Source organism: Gracilinanus agilis, chromosome 1, assembly GCF_016433145.1.
Source record: "Gracilinanus agilis isolate LMUSP501 chromosome 1, AgileGrace, whole genome shotgun sequence".
Classification (NCBI taxonomy): Eukaryota; Metazoa; Chordata; class Mammalia; order Didelphimorphia; family Didelphidae; genus Gracilinanus; species Gracilinanus agilis.
This window is the reverse complement of record NC_058130.1, coordinates 238,493,551-238,510,989: the sequence shown is the minus strand read 5'-3', so window position 1 is coordinate 238,510,989 and position 17,439 is coordinate 238,493,551. Positions and strand designations below refer to the sequence as shown.

The 17,439-nt window shown below is 37.1% G+C and overlaps 1 protein-coding gene across 1 annotated transcript in view; it reads left to right on the top strand.

The window, feature by feature from the left end:
* Positions 1-2,032: 2,032 nt before the first annotated feature.
* Positions 2,033-17,439, top strand: part of TEK (TEK receptor tyrosine kinase) — a 118,819-nt gene continuing 103,412 nt past the window's right edge. The window contains exon 1 of the mRNA XM_044660604.1: positions 2,033-2,071. The gene's annotated coding sequence lies outside the window, so the exon portion shown is untranslated. The remainder of the gene's footprint in view (positions 2,072-17,439) is intronic.

The following is a 17,439-nucleotide window of genomic DNA, read 5'->3' as shown; positions in this document are numbered from 1 at the left end:
CAAGACCTATTTCCATATTATTAGTATTTGCACTTGGGTGATCGTTTAGTGTCTACATCCCCAATGATATCCCCATCGACCCATGTGATCAAGCAATTGTTTTTCTTCTGTGTTTCTGCTCCCACATTTCTTTCTCTGGATGTAGATAGTGTTCTTTCTCATAGAGTTGTCCTGGATCATTGCATTGCTGCTAGTAGAGAAGTCCATTACAAAATGTAAATCCTTTGAGCAGAAAGTGGCTTGTTTTTCTTTTGTATTCCCAGCGCTTAGTATAGGCACATTAGTGATCACTTACTTTTTTTATTCATTCATTCATATGTATTCATTTTTGATTTTTACATGTTTATAGCTATAGATTTTTCAAGAAAATAGTAACTCATAACCACAAATCATCTCACAAACTGTTTGTTCCAGTACCCAAAGGAAATTAAGCTAGCCACAAATGAATTAAAAAAAAAATTCTTACCTTCTGTCTTAGCATCAATTTCAAGACAGAAGAGTGGCAAGGGTGAGGCAAGTGGGATTAAGTGAATTGTTCAGGGTCACATAGCTAGGAAGTGTCTGAAGCTAGATTTGAACCCAGGTCCTCCTTATTCCAGGCCTGGTGCCACTGTACTACCTTGCTGCGGTCACAAATGAATTTTAATGAGGATTTAAAATGCAACTCATTTTCTTTTTCTTTCTTTCTTTTTTTAAAAAATCCCTTACTTTCCATCTTAGAATACTGGATATTGGTTCTAAGGCAGAAGAGTGGTAAGGGCTAGGCAATGTGACTTGCCCAGGGTCGCACAGCTAGGAAGTGTCTGAGGACAGATTTGAACCCAGGACCTCCCATCTCTGGGCCTGACTCTCAATCCACTGAGCCACCCATCTGCCCCCCAAAACGCAACTCATCTAATACATGTGTAACCCAGATTAAATTGCTTGCCAGCTCCAGGAGGGGGAAGGGAAGAAGGGAGGGAGACAATTTGGATCATATAACTTAGGAAAAATTACGTGGAAATTTGTTTTTATATGTAATTTGTAATAAATAAATAAAATAATAATAATTTTAAAAATACAACTCACAGCACTGGTATACTTAAGCATTTTTGCCAATAGATACAATGTCTTAGATAATAGATTCTGTGGTATTGTAGAAAGTGGACAGGCTTTAGAGAACATAGTTTTGAACCTAGTTCTGTTACTACATGAATGACCTTAGGTATGTTGAGCATATCTCTTTGGGTTGAACCAGATGGTCTCTAAATCCCCGTCCAACGCTAAATCCTATATTCCTATGCCATCGGTCAATGGGAAGATCAAGTCAATTTTGGGACTAATCAATCCACAGGGCTCTCCAAACTACTAACTCCACGGATGATTATTACATTAAATTCAGATAGGATTCCATGGTCTCATCATATAAAACTTCTTTTCAAATTAAAACCATGTGGATCTAAAAGAGAAACAAAAGCCAAACACGTTCACCATATAACCCCCACTCCAAAAAATTCTTTGCCAGGGAGCATAAATGAACAGTAAGGCCCTTGGGGAACAGGGAACAATTGGAGAAGAGATGACCATCATCACATACCATACATAGGTGGAGGGTTTGTTATTTTCAGTATCCTGCCCAGCAGAGGATGCTCCTATTGTTTCTGACAGTGCTGACCATGACCCATTACTGGTTCTCTAAATACCGTCCTCTACCCCAGGAGCAGGAGCAAAGAAGTGTTTTGATATATTGCAAAATGGACAGGGCTTCCAAAGCCTCCCAGTCCTGCTGATACCAATTGCCTTCAAGATACAGCCTTTCCTATCCTAATCTACAAAGGAAACAGGAACTCCAACTCCCTGTGCTCAGACAGCAATGAGACTGTTACAGCCTGCTCCAGTGATTCTCTTTCTTGCCTCCAACGTGTAAACAAGGCTGGCTAGAATATGCCCATGGAAAGTCACAGAGCCCAGGTTTGCTGAGTGGATCCTTGGGGAACCCATGCGTGGCTGTGGAAACTGGATGGAGAGATTGGGAAAAGCATGAACTCTTTAGCTCGATTAGTCCTTTATGGTGTCAGCCTGATCATTTCAGGTAAGATCTGTCTTTGCTTAGAGAACTGCTGAATTTGCCTGGGGCACTCCCACTGAATGGGATGGCCAGTTGTCCCCCCCCACTAATTTAGCTGAAGAAGCTGAAGGCGGTGTCAGTTGCGTGTTACATCTTAAGTGTTTATGAAACATGGTAACTGTTTGAATGTTAAACATTTTTTGCACCAGTTAATTTTTTTAGAGTATTGTTCTGTGATGAATTCTCAGGCTTAGCAGAGCAGGCGTTATGTTTTTGGTCCTTCTTTGAATAAACTCAGCTAAACTTATATTGCTTTTCCTACAACCACTTTTATAACTTTTAGTTAAAGATGCATCTAATTTGCCTCTTGCAGGACCCTGTGACGTTAAAGAAAACTTTCAGTGATGTATTCCAAAAGAATTTGAAATTCATTCTCAATAAAATGACAACAGATTTGGAGCAGAGAAAATGATAATAATTAAGTATGTATAGAAAGTTGAGGATTTCTGTTTATTTCTCTACATTTGATAAAAGCATCGATTAGAAATTGGTTCTGGTCTTTGGTGAAAGAAGTTTCTAACGTTTTCATTTAAAGCATTTAAAGCAATGAAAACATCCACACTTCGAACTGTAACAATTCATAGTTTGTCTCTACGGACTAGAGTGAAGATTCAGACAATTATCCAGAAAATTTAGAAGTTAGGAGCAAACTCATTGGTGAAAAACAGAGGTGGTTATTTTGACTTGAATTTTCCAGTGGAGCTATTTTCGGTGCTTACCTCCTTAGCACATTTGCCTTACTCTACAAACCAAGTTGCCTGTGTAGACTGATAGAAAGGAATAGGAAAAATCTGGCTTGCAAATCACATATGTTATAAGTCTCAGTGATTTTCTTTTGTTTCTGTTAATGAAATGTGAAGTGAGAAAAAAAAAGAAAGAAACTTTCCAGAATTGAAAGCTGCCAGATGGCAATGGAAATTACTCCAAAGGGATGACATCATGATTATTTCTTTATTTTCTGAGTTTGCTAGGGGTGAATTATCTTTAGGATTTTTAGATAAGGAAAAAATAAAGAGGCATTAACAAAAAAAATTATAACATGGAGAAAAAGAAGGGTCTGTACACATATAGGCATATGTATGGATTTATGGATATATACTTGTGATATGCATCTGGAATATAAAATACATATTATATATTGGATATATAAAACAACTTGTTTACATGCATGCAGGATGAACGTCATGTTCCTATAGTCATATTCAGAATAACTGACCCTTAGGTGATTGATCCTTAAATAGATATGACCATGTGCTATAATAATCCACATCTTCAAACCCTCAATCACTATTACTTTCTTCCCCTGAGAATATCAGTCTTCATATTAAAATGAACAGAACTAGAGGGATTCTTAACCTTTTCTGTGTGGCAAACTCTTTTTATGGCTTAATGAAGCCCATGTCACCACACCACCCCGTCCCTGACTGATGTTTTGAAGTTTATAAAATGAAATCCATAGGATTAAAAAGAAAGCCAAAAGTTTATGAAAAAAAAGGTGTAGGGTTTTTTTCACCATGCATGGACCCCAAATTTGGAAGTTCAGGTTTATTATGCACTACTCTGCACTAAGAACTATGAGTAAGCCACATGCTAGGCATCATGGGGAATACAAAGATCACTTTAAGAAACATTCGGTCTAAACAGGAGGAGATATGTATGCAAACACCTATAAAAAAGATAAAATGTGAAAGTGGACAAAAAAAGTCTTCCAAAAAATGTGCTCTCTGTCTTCAAAGGAGGGCAAAATCTCTTCTAGCTAGAACAATCATAAAAAGGTTTTGTAGAAGTTTTTCAGTTGGGCCCTGAAAGAAAGATAAAAATTAGTCAGCTGGGCTAATGGAAAAGAAAGAGAATTCTACATGGAGGAAACTATGAGCAAAGGCAAGGAGATGGGAAAGCATTGACTATCCTTTGGAAATGATGTGTAGTTCTGTTGTTGCACAGCATAAATAGGATTCATGTGAACTCTTAGGGAAAATAAGGCTAGGAAGATCCAAAGATGCCTTTAAACTCCAACTTACAGAATTTGTGTAATAATCTCCTGGGTTATTCTTTAATTTATAAGTGAAAGGAGTATATATGTATTTCAAAAAGCAAATGGACCTACTGGAATTTCACGCCCTTCTGAAGGTGCAGATTCAGACCAATGAAAATCCATATATCTCATTGTTATTTGTCCTTTATATTCTATAATTTCATGAAGTAGATTGTGGGGACTTAATATTTGATAGAGAACGGGAATCCATTATAATTACAGATTATAATTATAAATTTATGGTAATGTAATATATAATTATTATAAGTATAAAAATTTTAAATGATAGATTTTAGAGAAGGTATACATGTCTGTATGCATCAATCAAAGGTATGATTTAGGAGGCAATGTCTAAAATGGATTAGATGAGGGAGAGATGAGGAGCACTGAGACCAGTGAGAAGATGGTAGTAATACTAAAATGTGGAAATGGATACGTTATCTCATCAGCTTGGGAGTTTCTTGCAAAAGACACACATTACAACCTATGTATGGCTACCCATTTTGTGGGACTCGTCAAAAACTGGGACCCAGTCAACATTCTGGAACACTGCCTAGGCATCTCAGTGGTATATTCTAGCTGTCCACCTATTATGTTGCCCTTACAGCTTCTTTCCTGTCATACATTTCCTTGATTACAGTTTTTACTGTTATTCTTTGAAGCAACTTATTTTTAATGTATTACAGCTTGCTTACTCCCACAATGGACCCTTACATTGCCTTCTGTCATATTAATTTTTAAACTTTCAGAAACTGTAATATCCCATGACTTGATGCCTTACAGTTTCACTGAGAGAATATTGGTATTTCAAAGATGGCACTTTATTTCCATGGGTAATTTGGGAATAATAGATAACTTTTAAAATTTCATAAAAGCAATTTAACCTACATTCTTCCTCTATTTGAACTCCAGGCCTAACTCATTGTCCATTTATATTGTCTGTTTCTGATATGCATGTCTAAGGACAAGCTCTTTAGATTCCATCCAAATACATTTGGGAAAATGACATTTTTCATCCATTTGATTTTTTCTGTGTGGATGATTAGGAAAAAATTCCTTTGAATAGTTAAAGAACTTCCAAGAAGTTCTATATTGTTTCATACTATAGCAATAGCATAGGTGAAAATTAGCAAAATTCTGAACTAAGATAATAGCAGTTGAAATAGAGATGGGGATAAATATAGATTTGGAGGGAAAAATCAATAAATTTTGGGGATTAGATATGGATGGTAAGGGTGGGGGGGGAGAGTCAATCATAATACCAACAAATATCCTGGATGATTTTCACAAGTATGTTTTGAAATAGCTTTGGATAACTATTTTTTTTTTCTTAAGGAATGGTACTCATTCTTTAGGGGTGAGACTTAAAAAACACAGTACTGACTAAATCAGGACCTCTCTACTGAGTTTTATGAAATGAAAAATAATGAAGGATGATCCTAGAGGAAATATTTTCTGAGATAGATTTGTTGTGTCAAGTAATTGATCCCAGGTTAATTTCCTCATTTGTACTGCCATGAATATTTAAGATCCTGATTTCATGAGCACAGAAAAACAAATCGATCTTTAAATTCATCTGATGGCAAGAGACTCCATTTCGCAACCTAAATTCCAGTAAGAAACTGTCCACTTGGGGGCAGCTGGGTAGCTCAGTGGATTGAGAGTCAGGCCTAGACACAGGAGGTCCTAGGTTCAAATCTGGCCTCAGACACTTCCCAGCTGTGTGACTCTAGGCAAGTCACTTGACCCCCATTGCCTAGCCCTTACCACTCTTCTGTCTTGGATCCAATACACAGTATTGACTCCAAGATGGAAGGTAAGGGTAAAAAAAAAAAAAGAAAAAAGAAAAAAAGAGATGCCCACTTGAAAACAAGGGCATAAGAATTCATTGCAAATAAATTCCAAGAAATACATCAACTTCTCACATATCAGCTTGCTTTCCCTAAAAGAAGACAATTAACAAAATTTAAAACCATAATTCTTGTTTTCCTTGAATAATCTGCAAAATGAAAATAAAATAATTCTTTTCTGTTTTCCTTAAATAATCTGTTGATTAATGGTCACAAGTCAATTCTGAAGGGAGGGAGATCTTGTGATACTACCACAAGAGTACTATTCTTTTCTCCTTCTAGGTTGTGTGTGTGTGTGTGTGTAAATCCTTTAAAAATATTTCTTGAATAAGGAATAGAAGACAGATTTATCAAGTTTATGGGTGACACAAAATAAAGATGGGTGAAACAAAATTTTTAAAAAGCAGTCAAGCAGTAGAGAGGAATTTGAGATAATATTGCCTAAATGAAGAAAAAAAAGAAAGAAATGATCATTGAAGCAGTATTTTTTTTAATGCACTCAAAAGAACAGGCAGAAATAAAAACAAAAAGGATAGCTTTGAAAGTAAAAAATTAAAATGTTGCACTTATTACATATTTTTAAAAAGCAAGCTATTGGAATAGAGATTCTCTTTCACAATAACCTCTTTTTCTGTTCTACTCTTTACACGGGAAAAATTATTTTTGGTATTTGTTAAATTCCAAATAAAAAATATCCAAGAGAACAAGTAAGGAATCATATAAAATATAGAACTTGAACTCACAACTTTTCCAACTATGGCACAATATCTTGTATGATAATAACATCGATATTAGCTAGCATATATGTATATATATTTTTAAAATCACTTCCTATGTGCTGGATACTGTGCTTTACAAATATTTCATTTTATTCTCACAATGACACATCAGAGGGGTATAATGAAAATAATAATATTATCATATTTTTCCTCATTTTACAAGTGAGGAAACAGAGGTCAATGGAAGTTAAGTGACTTGCCCAGGGTCACACAGCTAGTAACTGACTGGACTTAAACCCAGATCTTGATTCCAGGTCCGGTGACCTAGCTACTGTCACCTAGCAGCTCCCATGACTGACTCAGAATTTTATAAAATAATTTAAGCAAACTTAAACAAAAAAGCTGAAACAAAAGGAATAAATGTAAAAGCCTGCCTTGGCATTTTAAAAGTATAACTTTTATTTTACCTTCAGCTGATAAAAGCAGAAGTATCTGAATATATAAACAAAAATGTAAGAAAAAAAGAAAAATAACTTTGTGATTGATCAAAAAGCATTTTTAAAAATAGAGTCACTGCCCTGTGCCAGGTATTGGGAATACAAAGACAAAAGTGAATTAGTCTTGCCCTCAAGGAGCTGATAGCCCATAAGGAAAGACGGCATTCACACATGTAAATGTATGGATGAAATATATTAAAAATAAATACAAGGGGGGGCAGCTGGGTAGCTCAGTGGAGTGAGAGTCAGGCCTAGAGACAGGAGGTCCTAGGTTCAAACCCGGCCTCAGCCACTTCCCAGCTGTGTGACCCTGGGCAAGTCACTTGACCCCCATTGCCCACCCTTACCACTCTTCCACCTATGAGACAATACACCGAAGTACAAGGGTTTAAAATAAATAAATAAATAAATGAACAAACAAACAAATAAATAAATAAATACAAGGTAGTTTCAAATGGAGAGTGAGGGAAGTAGGAAGTCACAAAGGACTCGTTTTGGAAGTAGCTTTTTATTTGAGCTTTGAAGGAAATTAGGGTTCCTAAGAAGCAGAGTTGAAGAAGAAATGTTTCTAGGCATAAAGACAGCCTGTTAAGCAAGCGAATGAACAAAATCACCCCCATAAGATTATAAATTATTGAGTGTTTATGAATTCCTACTTATAATTTGTTAAACCCATTCCCAAAGATATGAATATTAATTTTAACAAGGTAACTCTTGCATCATCCTTGCTTTGTTGAGCCTTTCTGACCTCTCGTGATGGGTATGAAATGTGGATTTGTGATGCTGTTATTGTCTTTTGCCCAGAGTTGTAGTCTTTGTAGATGCATCTTCTGAAGAGCATCCTTGTGTAGCTGGCACTTTAAGAAGTTTCTTCAGAGTACCAGTCAGAAGAATATGTATTAGTTCATCAAAATAGCTGTGACTTCATCCATATTATTATTTCCTTAGTGTGGCATAATGGAGAGAATGCTGGACTTTTGAGCCAGGAAAACTCGAGTCAGGTTTGAGTCCTGACTCATTTGATTACTAAGTGTGTGACCCTAGGCAAGTCACTTAAACTCAGGGACTCAATTTTCTCATCTGTCAAGGGGAAATACTAATATTGTTTTCCTCATAGAGTTATTGTGAAGATAAATGAAATAACATAAAGGGCTTTGCAAATGGTAAAGTCCTATATAAATGTGAGCTTAAAAAAAATTCTCCATTGATGCAAATTGCTATCTCTCTATGCCTTATTAGATGGTCTTTGTGAGTTGGTTTGGCAGCCAACTTTCTGATCTTAAATTTGTTGTTCTGAGTGTCTGAGTGTCTGAGACTAAATTCAGATATTCCTGACTCCACACCCAATGCTTTTAAGCCCTGAGCTACAGGTAACTCCACGAATAGGATGGGGAAAAACGTAACTGATGAACTGTTTATTTGTTCTCAATTTATTTGTTCTCTCAATTATACCCTAAAATAGAACTCTGTGTGCCTTGGGAGAAAAAAGTGCATATTTATAAATACATATACTGTCAATATGCATGTTCAGGATAACATTGAAGAGTCAGAAACATATCAAATGTCTGACAAAACAGAAGCATGGCCTTCAAAAAGAAATTTTCTGTCCAGACTCTACAAGTATTTCCTAGTCTTCTCCAAGGTACAGTGGAAGAGTTATAACAAAATGGCCTCAGAATTTGAGTAAAAGGATGACTGGACCCTCACACTATCAGAATGGTATGTGACCTCACCACAACTGGGTTAATCTACCTTGTAAGCTTTGTGGTCATTTCCTTGCTTAAGGGCTTAAAGTGACCTCCCTTTTATCTATTAACTCAAACTCTTCATCCTTAGATTCAAAGCTCTCCATAAACTGGCTTCCTTTTTCTTATCTAATCTATCTACCATATGGCCCTTCCACTCCATTCTGGCAGGCTCCCTTACCATCTAGTAAACTTGCTTTGAGTGTTCTCTCTGCTTTTTTTACTTTTTGTTTGCTCACATCTCTCAGAATATTCAACTCTTGTCTAAATCCCGATTTTCCTTCAAAGTCTGATTCAAAATTTACCCCTATGATAAAGTTTTTCCCAAGTAACTTTACGTCCAAAGCAATCTATGTTAGGTGATCCCGTGGGTAAAGCCCTGGGCAGGGAGACAGGAAGACCAGAATTCAAATGTGGCCTCAGAGTTTTATTAGTCATATGACCTTTGGGTAAGTCATTAAAACTCTATTTGCCTCAGTTTCCTCAAATGCAAAATAAGGACAATAACAGCACTTACTTCAAAGAGTAATTGTGAGGAATAAATGAGAAAATATGAGATAAAAGTACTTAACACAGTGCTTGGCACATAATAGGAGCTATATAGATATTTATTCCCTTTATCTTCCCTTCCTTATCATATACTGGCTTAAATAGGGTAGAACACTTGTGTATCCAGGGAAAAGCTATTTCCCTTCCCTTTGGATCCTGTGTTTTAGAGATTCATCATTAGCTGGTCAACTCGTGGCAATTTTAGGCACATTTGAATTTTAGTATAGCAACCATAAGTTTAAAATGAGCTTGAGAGGCCTGGTTAATGATCTATACTAAATCACAACGCAATTGTCCATTTCCATCCCCTTTCTATTTATGTGTGAATAAAATAATTTATCAAGTCAATAATAAAGAGTAAAATCATGATATTAAAACTGTAGTTACATCTTATGTTTTAGCGTAACTATGGACACTATAATAACTCCAAGCATTAGTCCATTGTTGAATATTAGCTTTAACATAGGATTATAGGATCTTAAGGACCAAGTTTTCCTTTGGCTTTGTACTCCCAGCTCTTAGCATAGTGTCAACCATATAGTAAGCACTTAGCAAATATTTTTTGACTAATAGCATCATAGACTTAGTGTTGGAAGGAATAATGAAAGGCCACGTCTGACTTCTTCACTTTATAAATGAGAAACTGAGTTTAGATGGCTTGTTCAAGGTCTCACACATTTAAATGACAAAACCAGAATATGTATGCTTAGAGTGTAGAAATGATCAAGATAGCATCAATATATAATATATTCATTGGCTACATTGTAAAAGAGATTCCTTCTCTTTCTTTCTTTCTTTCTTTCTTTCTTTCTTTCTTTCTTTCTTTCTNAGATTCCTTCTCTTTCTTTCTTTCTTTCTTTCTTTCTTTCTTTCTTTCTTTCTTTCTTTCTTTCTTTCTTTCTTTCTTAAACCCTTAACTTCTGTGAATTGGCTCCTAGGTGGAAGAGTGGTAAGGGTGGGCAATGGGGGTCTAGTGACTTGCCCAGGGTCACATAGCTGGGAAGTGTCTGAGGCTGGATTTGAACCTAGGACCTCCCATCTCTAGGCTTGACTCTCAATCCACTGAGCTACCCAGCTGCCCCAAGAGATTCCTTTTTTAATGGAGTAGACATGGGTATCTAGCTTATGAGAAACGAAAAAAATTTTCAACAATTATTTCTGGCTCAATGAGAAGAATTAAAAAAAAATTCTGGCCTTTGGTGGCTAGATGGCACAGAAAATTGTATAAAGAAGTACTTGGAAGAAGGAAGACCTAAGTTCAAATACTGGATTCATACATTTGCTATAAGTGTGACTAAATAATCACACCCTTCAGTCTCAGTATCCTCATCTATAAAGGGATAATAATAATATCATCAGCCTTGTAAAGTAGTTGTGAGGATTAAATGAGATAACAAAGAGAAAGCACTTTGTAAACTCTAAAGTGTTGGATAGATGTTATTATTATTATGTTAGGAAATAGTTTACTAATGCTTGAAAAAGAAGGGAAGGACTCGAGACCTTATGAATCTTCAGCTTCTTTAGAGGAATCTGTTTTTTGCTTTCCTCTAGTCCATTCCTGCTCCTCCATTTGGTTTTCCAGGAAACTGATCTTCTTCCGACTCATGTTCCAAAAGATTGCTGGCTTAAGAGCATGGGGCCATCTAAGAGTACGATTCTTAACATTTCCCACAAATCTGTGAACAAGAGCAAAACGCCTTGTGTCCTGTAGCTTCAGAGTCTAATTGACGACTTTAAGAGGGCTACATGCCAAAAGAAGAAGAAAATAAATGTTACCAAAGCAATCTTTTTTGGACAGTGCTGAGAGGGCACATTCAGTTCATCATTCAAGGGCCACTGTTGGTGCTCTCTTTCTTTCTCTCTCTCTGTCACAGCCCTTTCCACAGGGCTTGACCAGTTAGGTGTGTGTGGTAGTCACACCCATCTGAATAGATCTGTCAGCTTTCCCGCTTTTGTTAGAGCGTGATATCATATTTCCTGGGGGGAGCAGTGGAAGACAATGCTAAACCACTTTCCTCTAGATACAATAGGCGGAGTTCAGGAAAGCAGTATTGACATTGCTATGAGCCAGGGAGGCACTAGCCCCCATGTAGCAGTCAGACAGTGAACTAATTTAACCTTATTGCAGAGTGGTGGGCTTTTGTACCTCTGCAGAAGCAAAATTGACTCCACCCTAGTGACAATGCTTGTTCCAAGCATCTGGGTTGGGTTCCCCGCTACATCAATTACATTAGAATTCCAGGCTTGCCAACCAAAGTTTGTGCCAACAGGCGGGCGACTGGATTCTTAAGGAGAATGTTTATAAACAAGGGTGGAGTCTCAGTCAATCAAATATCCTACTGTGTAAGCATAAACACACATAGAGTGTGAGCACACATTGATATTCAGTGAGGAAACTAAAGTTCAATAGTTTCAATGTAGAAGGATCTGACCAATATCTCACATTAAATGACCTGATGATCTGATCTGCTGGGAAGGGACTGAGGGTAGAAGACACTAAAGAGGAAAAGAAGCGAGCTAGGAGTAGATTTCTGAAAGGCTGCTCAGGGGAGAAAGAAGAAGAGCAAAATAAAGAACCAAGATGTAGATGGAAATTAGATTTCTACTTAGATAAAAGACAGAGGAGAGTCAGCTTTGGTTTGTTAGGTTTTGTCAAGAATGTGTTAGATCTGGGGGGCAGCTGGGTAGCTCAGTGGAGTGAGAGTCAGGCCTAGAGACAGGAGGTCCTAGGTTCAAACCCGGCCTCAGCCACTTCCCAGCTGTGTGACCCTGGGCAAGTCACTTGACCCCCATTGCCCACCCTTACCACTCTTCTACCTAGGAGACAATACACCGAAGTTAAGGGTTTAAAAAAAAAAAAAAAAAAGAATGTGTTAAATCTGGATCAAAGGCAAGTTGAGCAAGCTGCAATCTGATCTTGAGAAAAGTCAGGGAAGCCTTTTAAAACAAATAAAGCTCGTCTCAGGAATTCAGGAATTCCCAGGGACTGAGCTCACAGCCAGCACCAATGGTGATCAGGCAACTCTCCAAAGTAACTAGGCATATGAGTTATCCACAAGAACTAGAGGGAACTAAAGATGCTGCTTCCAATAAGAGAGCCAACTAGAGTGTGCTAGGATTTGTTTTTAACAGTTTCAAATAACAGATACAAATATATAATGTACAAGTTGGTTTTCCTTCTAGAGAAGAGAGTTAGAGGGACACATCTCTATTCTTTAAGGGTAGAATGAGGAAATCCCTGAAAGAATGGAAAAAATATTACCAAAATTAAAAAAGGAGGAAAAAAGAGTCTAAAAACAAAGGTGAATCTTAACATACGTTAAGAGAAGAAGGACAACAAGAAAAAAAGACCACTAAAACTTTGGAGCATAGAACAAATATGAAAGAAAAGGGTGGCATAGCATTTGGAGTGCTGGTCTTAAGATTCCAGGAAATCTGGTTTGGAGTCCTAGCTCTAATTTAGTGGCATTTTGGGATCCTAGACCCAACTTCACTTAACTTTCAGTGTCCCAGAGAGCTTTTAAACATTCTAAATTGCAGAGTAGGCTCAGATTAGCATTGGTAGATCAGTTCTCCTCACTAGGAATTCCTTACTACTGTGAAATCACAAGTCTGGACCTCTCTCCACCAAAAAAAAAAAAAAAAAAAAAAAAAAAAGAAGTAATATGAAGCTGTTCCTATACAGAATAGAGCTGAACCAAAGAACTAGAACGTGAGGTCCTTGAGGACTGGAATTGTTTTTGCCTTTCTTTTTATTCCCAGTGTAATGCCTAGCATATTGTTGTTTTTTAGTAATTTTTCAGTCATGCCCAACTCTTCATGATCCCTTTTGGGGTTGAGATACCAGCGAAGGTTGCCATTTACTTCTCTAACTCAGTTTACAGATGAGGAAACTGAGGCAAGTAGGGTTAAGTGACTTGCCCAGGATCACATAGCTATTAAATGTCTGAGGCCAAATTTGAACTCAAATTTTCCTAACTTCAGACCTGGCACTCTATCCACGACACCACCTAGTTGCCTTTTGCATATAGTAAGTACTTAACAAATGTTCTTGACTTGACTTTGGAGTCCAACTCTTTCCTCTTCATTCAGAGGGAATGTCTTATTACCTGTATGACCTAATACATGTCACTTAACCTCCATGGACCACAGTTTCTTCACTGGTAAAATGTACTAAATGGCCTCTGAGCTCCCTTCCATCTCTAGATTTATGATCCCAAAATTGACATCTGAAGACACAAACATAAATGATTCAAATAAGAAATAAAAGGGGGAGATATTTAAAGAGAAAAATGCAGATGTATAGGGAAAATATTGATAAACTTAAATTTACCAAAAATGTATACAGAAAATGACAGCAAGGGTAGATAACTGAGTATGAATGTTAAAGAATGGTGCTATAGATTGTTTTTTTTTTTTAAACCCTTACCTTCCATCTTGGAGTCAATACTTGTTTATTGGCTCCAACACAGAAGAGCAATAAGGGCTAGGTAATGGGGGCTAAGTGACTTGCCCAGGGTCACACAGCTGGGAAGGGTCTGAGGCCAGATTTGAACCCAGGACTTCCCATCTCTAGTATAGATTGTTGATATAATATTAGTAGAGCTAAGTTTCAGAGTAATTTGAGGTGAGTTATGAATTCCAAAGACAAAAAAGGGTGTTTTGTTGTTTTATATTTTGGTTTTATTGGAGGTAAGAGGAAATTCGAGGGATAGAATTGGTAACAGAATGGATAGGATGATCAAAACAGATGATGACAAGAAGAGAGAGCTTATTAACTTTATTTATTTATTTTCCCTACCAAAAGAATTTGCCTGGTATGGTAGATAGAGTTCTGGGCTTGGAGTCAAGAAGCAGGTTCAACTTCTCCTTAGTGACACTTACTAGCTCTAATCAATTCACATAACTCCTATACGCCTCAGGCAACTCCCCAGGATTTATCTATGGAGTCAATAGACTCTAAACATTTTTGTTCATGAACTCTGCCACTAATTTTTTTAGCATGTACCAAAAAATGTGTATGTTTACTTACTTAGAAACTGCACTCATGTAATGCTCTATTAATAACTATATATATAAAATAAAACTTTCACAAAACCATGAATTTTAAAAAGATAAGATAAAGATGGATAATATTTGATCCTAGAGCCAATGGAGATGCCCAGGAATGTACTGAATAGGAGAGTGAAATTGTCCAACTTGAGCTTTGGGAAAATCACTTTGACAACCAAATGGAGGATGGATTTGGAGAGAGGAGAGACTCAAAGCAAGGAGATAAAAGAGGTTATTACAATACTCTAGGGGGAGAGGTAATGAAAGCCTGAATTGGGATGATAATTGTGTGACTAGAGAGAAGGGGACAGATGGGAGAGATGTGGAAGTAGAAATAACAAAATTTGGCACCTTGTGGAATATACGGAGTGGAAGAGAGCATAGAGTTGAAGATGACACCAAAGTTGTGAACCTGGGTGACTGGACAGTAATAGGAAAATCTGGTACCCTGGGTGAGTTTTGAGTGAAAGATAATGTAATGATATCTGTGTTTTGTGTATCCTACTCATGATTGCTCAACTTTGGCAACTCCTAAAACCAAATTCTCCCAGCCTAGGAGCTTTTCCCACATGCAAATTCAGTATTTTGGAGCAAATAGTTGTTATATTCAATAAGTTACTGTCTCTCATATTTAATATTCTGTCCATCTGCAAAGATGTAACTGGTGACTCCTAATATCTTTGAGTTGTTCTTCCTGAAGTAGTAATATGTTTGTCCTGATGAATTAGTCCATGTTTTCTTGTCTACCTAGTAACACTCAGTATTCATGATATGGTAAGCCAGAATTGGATGATTATGAAGCAGTTTATTGACCTCTATGGAAATTATATTTGTCATCTTCAGCCTCATTAACCTCATGATCTGATCAACCAGATTACTCAGTTCAAATGGGAACCAACTGCTACCTCATGGACCTAAAAAGAGTTTTGACTGCTTCCAAGGCACATCATCAGTTCTGGCAGAATCTAGTTCAAATAATATTATCCTGTTGCATATGAAAGATTGAGAGGTCTATTTTTCTTTGTAGAGTCACTTCGGGTCTCTATGTCTACAGGGCTAACAACTACATAAAGTCATAAAATCTGATAATTATCCAACAACAGAGAGATTAGGGCATTTCTATCATCTCTAGAGACCAAGCTATTAAGCAGTGTTTATTGTGAGAGAAAAGGAAAAGAGCTACTGGATACTTTCCTTATGACTAGTCAGAGGACTTAGTTAATACTATTTTATTGTTTTATTCTATAGACTTAAAGGGGGGATCAGACATGGAGGGAGAAGTGGGTGAGAGTTCAGACATGAGTTGTCTTTTTTTTGGGCCCAACTGTCTTTTCCCACGGGCGGAGTAGGTGATGATATATGTAAAGTGATTTCAATTTTAAACAGTTCTTTTACTGAAAAGAAAATTTTTTTTTTCTGTTCTAATGCCTAGGTAAAGATAGAAGGGATAGATATATCTTTTGCCCCAGTTTGTAATTTAATATAGGGGATAAGTACACTATGATACAAATTAGAATATAAGGGAGGAAAGATTCACAACATCTTGAGAGTTCAGAGGAAGACGGGAGATCACTTCCAATTAGACTCCTTGAGGAGAAATAAAACTTCATGAGAAAGAGCATTAGGGCTAGGACTTGAAGACTGAATCAGATCTTAATAAATAAAAATCACTGTGGTGGGAAGAAAATTCTAGATCTAGTAAATAGAAAGGGTGAAGGTTCAGAAGTAGAAAAATAGGAAATCAAATTTGGGGAATGATCAATAGTTCCATTTGGTTTGATCATAGAATATGTGAAGTTATAATATATGACTGAAAAGCTATGTTGAAGCCAGCTTATGAATGCCAAAACTGAATAAGAATTTGCTCTATTCTAATAGAGAGTTGCATAAGGTTTTTGAGTGGTGTAAATTGGGTTATCACTTGGCAGTAGTGATTAGGATAGCCTGGAGGCAGCTAAGTGATGCAGGGGATAGAGCCCTGGGCCTGAGATCCAAGAAGACTTGAATTCAAATCTGATCTCAGACACTTTATAGCTCTGTGACAGTCGGCAAAGCATTCAATTTTTGTGTGTCAGTTTCCTCAACTGTAAAATGGGAATAATCATAGCACCTTTCTCTCTGGGATATTTTAAGGATCAAATGAGGTCATATTTATAGAGTGCTTAGTACAGTGCCTGCCATGTAGTAAAAGTTTAACAAATGCTTATTCCCTTTCCCCTAGGCCCAGGGGAGATAGACTTGCTGTGGAGAGAGACTAATGCAGCAATCTAGGGAAGAAGCAATGAAGTGTTGACTTAGGTGGCAAGAATGGGATTAGAGGAGGGATGTTTCCAAAAATTGGATTATGACTAAATGAATAAGAATTGGGAATAGGAAAAAGAGGAATTAAAGGCATGTTTCAACTATAGGTAACTGGAATTAGATCTCATTGGGTTCTCATTTTGCTAGACAAATCCTCAAATCTTCTCCCTCAGGATGTCTAAGTGCATTTTAACTGGTTAAGAAATTATCTAAAAGGGGTAAAATACCAGCTAAGGGGGTACCTGGAATCTGGAAGGACAACATGATTCCATCAGCTGCGGAACCCCCTCTGCTCTCAACAGCAGGATTTAGTGGGCAAATTCTACGGAATTCTCTGAGGCACATAGTGCTGAAGTGACTTATTTAGGGCCACAAGATCAGTAAATGTCAGAGTAAGGGTTTGAACCCAAGTCTTCTTCTTCATGAGCTCAGTCTCAGCATCCTATTCACAAAGCCAGTTTGCCTTTAGGTAACACATTAGTTGGGTCAGCTAGATGGCGCACTAGATAGAGCTCCAGGCATAAAGACACAAAGTTCTGATTACACACATTATGCTAGTGTGACCTTAGACAAGTCACTTTACA